This window comes from Embiotoca jacksoni, unplaced genomic scaffold (genome assembly GCF_022577435.1).
Source record: "Embiotoca jacksoni isolate LCO1_2020_lvr unplaced genomic scaffold, fEmbJac1.0.p SCAF_15, whole genome shotgun sequence".
Classification (NCBI taxonomy): Eukaryota; Metazoa; Chordata; class Actinopteri; family Embiotocidae; genus Embiotoca; species Embiotoca jacksoni.
Genome location: NW_027185285.1, coordinates 10,512,865 through 10,518,864, shown reverse-complemented (window position 1 = coordinate 10,518,864; position 6,000 = coordinate 10,512,865). Strand labels below are relative to the sequence as shown.

Below are 6,000 nucleotides of genomic sequence, written 5' to 3'. Positions count from 1 at the left end.
TTTTTTGGATGGTACCTCTCCTCATCCACCACCTCATCTCTCTCTCTCTCTCTCTATGTCTTTCTATGTCTCTCTCTATGTCTCTCTCTATGTGTGTCTGTCTCTCTCTCTCTCTCTCTCTCTCTCTCTCTCTCTCTCTCTCACACTCTCTCCCTCACTCTTTCAATGAATAATAATGCAGGGAGTCGGCCCACCTCCCTTCCTCCCATCTTTTCGCAGGGATGGGCGGGAGAGGGGAGACAGAGCAATTCCAGCTCAGTATCCTTCCTCATGAGGTAGGCAGAGCTTGACTAGCAGCAGCCCCTATGCCCTTTTTTCTCCCACTGAGCCATATTGGTGGTACTGTGCGTTGCCACTGCAACAATGTCTAACCTGTGTGAGTGGTGTGAGCTGTCTGACCAGAGTTGAGAGAGAGAGGGGAAAGGACATCTGTGCCTGCTTTTTGTCATCTGGATGGGAAGTCTTTTTTGGGAGGAGAGACAGAAGAAAGCAGAAGGCAGCCGAGGAAGGGGAACAACTGGCAACAGCCAATCCCCCCTTCCACATATAGACTGGAGACAACGGAGGCCACTGGAGTATTTGCTTTTATCTTTCGTTTTTTGTTCTTTTTTTTCCTCATCGCGCTGCTGGGAGGTGCTTTACCTTTTCATTTGCTTGCTCTCTCGGTCCTCTGTCTTCTCATCTATTTCGCCATTTACCTGGTCAACAATTTCTTCTATTTATGAGCCAGACAAGGGAGGGAGAGGCAGAGAGACAGAGAAAAAGAGAAAGAGGAGGGGGGATTTTTTTTGCCCCTTTTATCCTCTTTTTTTTTTTTTTTTTTCAATTTTTTTTTTTACCCCTCCTCTTCATTCATTCCTCTTTTCCTCTCCATTGCTATCACTTCCAGCCCTTTCTTTCTATCCCTGTGCAGCCCACGCTCCCCTCTTCCCTTCATCGCCTCCCTCCTCCTCCCCACCACTCCTGTCACTGTCCAACCGCAACTTTGGCTACTTTTTTTTGACTCCACTACTGTTTTAATTTCCTTCCTTTAAACAGCTCTAATAGAGGCATTTTAATTGGCTTGCTTGTATTTTCTATTTATGCCTTTTTCACTTTTGTACCTTTTCCTATTTTCCCCCTTCTCTTTTTTCCTCCTCCCATCCTATGCATCTTTTTTGGCCGATTCTTAATTCTAACCATAGGTAGGTCTATTTAGTGTTTAGTGTCTGTCTCAAAGTCTTTGTTCCTTTTCTGTGTATGCAAGGTGTTTTTGTGTTGGGTCCACACCTTGACACATATGCACACACACCCAGCACACACACATACACACACACACACACACACACATACTCACTGGCCTTCAAACTAGTTTTGGCATGGCCCCCTTCCTTTCAGCTCTCGGCTGATTCTTGCCTAATGCCATGTCCTCCTTACGTCACGCTCTCCTCTCCATCTGTGTTTTCTGACTTGGTTTTTTTTTCTTTTTGTTCTCCTCAACCAAGACCACAGTGACTCATCAAGCAAGCACCTTCTCCAGTCGTCATCATGGAGCCACATTTTGACTGCCTCGTCATCACCGTGTTGTTGCACAAAAGTCTGTTCTTCCATTAAAACATCTGAAACGCTCCCCTCCTCCCCGTACGACCCCCTCCTCACATGTCCACATGTTCGTTCTCTTAGTTTGCTTTCACGCACATTCAGAGACCATCCAAAACTCCAACACCTGTTTGTTAGAGGACACGCACATTCGCGTTTTCAGTTTGTTTGTCAGGTCAAGGTCAAACTGAGCAAAAGCCAAATAATTCTTGAGTGACATCGTCCTGTTGTTTCAAAGTGTGTTTCAAAGCCAGCGCTTGTCCATTCTGTCAGGGTGTCATCTGTGTTTGTATAGTCCTCTGCCTCCTTTTTTTTTGCTGCCCTCTTTTCCTCTTCCTCCTCCCTCTCTCCTCCCTCTTTCCTCTCTCTCTCCTCTTTCTCTCTCTCCTCTCTCTCTCTCTCTCTCTCTCTCCTCTCTGTCTGGTATCTTTCTGAACGGACTCTCCTGCAGACAGACACACACAAGCACTCAAAGAGAATGGACTAGAAAAAAAAAACCTGGCTTTATCATCATCCAGAGGATTTTTTTTCCCTTTTTTTCCTCTGCCATAATTTTCACTTTTTTCCTCTCACTTGGCTTCGTACTTACTTTAATCACCTGTGTCTGCATCTTTTTTTTTTCTCCATCACTTCCACCCTCTCACCCCCTCTGAATTGATTCACTCATTGATTTATTTGTGTTTCCATTTTGTTTTTTTTGTTTTTCATTTGATGTGTGAGAAATTTCACGTCCTACCACTCACACGTCATTGACTTGCTTGCATCGGAGAGGATTTGCTATTTATTTTGCATTTTGGTGCTGTAAAATTGCAACTCATCAACTTGACTATCTCCACTCATTGAAATACGAGGGGCAGATTATTCATTAATAATAATTTGGTTTAAAAAAAAACAACAAAAAAAAAACAGAAGATAGGAGGCTCAGAAGTGTTAAGATGACTGCAAAGTAACTGAATAATTTGGCATGTGTGTGTGCCTGTGTGTGATGTCTAAGCTCTAGAGAGGCACAGCAATAGACAGATGCATAGCAAAATGAAGAAAACCACATAACTCATTTCCTTGTCCATCTCCTTTTTTTTTTTAAAGTATATATTCCCATTTTTTTTCCTGAAGGAGATTTAATGCTGCTCCTCTTCATTACTTGAAGATAATGGGAAGTGGGACTTTTGAGCAACCGTTACCATGATAAAGGCACTCTGGATATAGATGTTTTCCTGTGGAATTACCCTTTAAATCCTGGATCAGACTCCAAATGCCAAATGATAATTATTTAACAAAAGCTCCTTTTAAATTTTTGAAAAAAAATTGTGACCATTTTTTTTTTTTTTTTAAATGGACTGACGCTGATTTCAATATTTCTTTTTCAAGTATTGAATCTTAATGGGATTTCACTATCGCGGATTAAAGACTCAAGCAACATCTTTGTCAATTAGCTGATGTAATAGCCGTGATTCTTACAATTTCTGCATCTTACCAAATCCATCACATTTAATATTTCTCAAGGTTAAGAGTAAAATAGGTGAGTACGGTACTTTGGATCCACACATGCTGTTGCTTGTTTTGGATAATGAATAATGGATATAGATATTCACATGAATATTTTTCTTTCCATTAACCCAGTATTTCTGCGTGTGTGTGTGTGTGTGTGTGTGTGTGTGTGTGTGTGTGTGTGTGTGTGTGTGTGTGTGTGTGAGTGAGAGTGAAGGCTCCGTCATTGGGTTGGGTTGAATGTAAATGGGAGATTATCAGAGATCAGTAATTTCCCTCACACTTCACACCGCCATTTATCCTTTGTAGTTTTTTTCCCTCCCTGTTAGCCTTGAATTCTCGTTGTGATGTTTTATATTCATGTGAAATAAAATCACATGCGCTCATAATGTAGAGAATCTCATAATGTACAAAAAAAAAAGAGTTCACATGCTAAAATAATCTCCGTACTTCATCTGTACTCGATGGAGTAACCTCTTCTGCCTATCAAATCTCCAGTTCAGTGCTGCTTCACGCTCTTATTTAAGGCTGTGAAGTTGAGAGGAATATATACGTAGATCAATAAAGTAATCTACAGGAAGAGATGGACACGACACTGACCTTTTCTCAGAGCAATTATTTTTATCTGCTGTTATTCCAAAGAAAAGCAAAGTGCCTCATGGTGGGAGAGTGACGGTATATATTTTCTCAGAGTATTTTACACTGCAGCAAAATGCACATTCACACCTACACACACACACACACACACACACACACACACACACACACACACATGCAGACACTTTGTCCATCTATCCATCATAAGTGCAGCAGCGATTGACCCCTTTTCTCTGATTAACTTTCCTATCATTGCACTGACAGCGGTTCAGATTTACGCTGTGTGTGTGTACGTGTACACACTGTGCACGGTCAAGGTTGTGGCTTTGTACCTGTGGAACCCACCTGGGACCTGCTCTCATAACCCAGGACTATTACCCGTTCGGTGCGATGCTCTTGGCACACACGTGACCCCTGCAGCCTATCCACAGATGAGCACTTAAGCTCAGGTAGTCCGTCAAAGCTGTCACATCTGCCACGCTGCAAAATGGACGTCTTGGGTGCAAAGTTTGCCTCTGACAGACGGCTCGCTGCTGTCTTTGCACCGTAATGATCACCAAAAGAGTCTGCGGTTCTTTTTATGACAGGTGAAACCTGCTTTAGTATTGATGCATAGAGATTATGTGGTTGTAGGAAGCAGAGGTAAAATGGACGGTGATGTGAACGTTATGTAGCTGGAAGACAGCAGGTGATACAGCTGATTTGTTTCAGAGACAATGCTGATAGCATTTCCACCGGTCCTTTTAGAGCGCAGCTGGGTGGTAGAGTGAGCAATTTCTGTACGAATGAACAGTTTGGAGGACGGATACATCTGAACATCCCTTCTATGCTAATATAGAGGTGATCTGTTGGCCAACATGGTGGGAAATGTTGCTTTTTGTTAAGTTCTGGATCTCAAACGCTCTTGTTAGAGACAAAAGCATATTATACAGTCTACTGTTTCCGCCAAATCTGATGTTGCTGTTAATGTTTTACCCACTTTGTTCTTCGGTGTAATCCTCCTTCTCATCAAACGTCTTTGTAAATATTGCCACTAATTTTACTGAGCAATAAATCAGTTGTATTTTAGTGATCGGGGCATATTTCAAGCGGCTTGTCAATTTTCAGTGTCTGAAACAGTTTGATGCCAGAAGCTTATGAGAGAAAGAAAGTCTGCCAAACGTCTCCGAACAGAGCTTAAGAGATTTCATAGGCACCATGTTTGCAGTCGTCATTGATAAACAGGCCAGGAGAGGAGACAGCAGGGGCTGAGGAGATTCATAATCCTATCCCCTCTTCCCACTGATTCTCTCTCTGTCTCCCTCTCTCTCCCCATGTGCTACTTAATGAGACAACAATACAACTCCTGTGTCTGGCTCTGAGCACTGCATCTGCCTTAATGAAAGCAGCAATAACACTCTATTAGATATTTTATATTCAGCTAACTTTGACTATGTGCCATCCAGGGATTTCTGTCTCCTGAAGCATGTTTCCGGTGAGCATCCGAAAGTCCAACCAAAAACATGCCAAGACGGTTTTATGAAATCCAAAGTGTGGTTCAAGCTTAAACTGAACCCCTCAGTTTCACATGAAGTGTGACGCTGCGACGCGGCCTCGTCCATCATCTTGTTATAAATGGCATAAGTGAATCAGCCTGCGGAGTGCCATCCAAAGCTCAACCATTCTGCAGTGTGCGTCTGAATCCGGTTCAACTATTAGAGAGCGAGCAGGGAGCGTATGTGGGACGACTTAAAAAGTACATCTCCATTTTTATTGGCAGTATATCCACTTCAAGCGAGCGGAATATGGGTCATGATCTGATATAAAAAGGCTATTCAATAATTCATCTCAGCTGATTAAGAGGACTTGTATCGACACAGACACTGTCCACGGGAATGGGAGTACACAGGGACCACAGAAAGGGATTTAGGTCCCCTTTTTGAAGGGTTAATGTGAGAGAAGAAACGATAGTTGAGCATCGTAGACCTCCTTTAATCTAGTGTCGACGGTGGCACATGTGTTTGTCAGCGATTACGTGTTGCTGTGTGTGAACATGTTGTCTTGAGTTTGTGTGCGGCCCCATCAATCTATTAAATATGAAAAGTACAATCTGTTACCCCCGCAAAGACTGGTCTATTATTCATTGACATATTTCACTTAATCATTTATTTACCTAAAGTATGGCTCGCACTCTCCCCTACAATTCAGACCCTCAGAAGGAGTGTGTCCATCATAGATCATAGATGGACACACTCCCCACATGAGTCGCCACTGTAGATGTAGAATGCGGATTAATAGGAGCTATTTATTCTTCTTATGTATTCGGATAACCATTTGAAACAGAGGTTTTTTTTTTTA

The 6,000-nt window shown here is 42.5% G+C and overlaps 1 protein-coding gene across 5 annotated transcripts in view; it reads left to right on the top strand.

Moving 5' to 3' along the window:
* Positions 1-263: 263 nt before the first annotated feature.
* LOC138198199 (glutamate receptor ionotropic, NMDA 2B-like) overlaps positions 264-6,000 on the top strand; it is a 133,559-nt gene continuing 127,822 nt past the window's right edge. For 2 of the 5 annotated variants that reach the window (XM_069149474.1, XM_069149470.1), the window contains exon 1: positions 2,003-3,097. The gene's annotated coding sequence lies outside the window, so the exon portion shown is untranslated. Of the gene's footprint in view, positions 634-833; positions 1,185-2,002; positions 3,098-6,000 lie in introns of those variants that run through there. The other 3 variants (XM_069149473.1, XM_069149472.1, XM_069149471.1) reach the window with 3 other exon arrangements.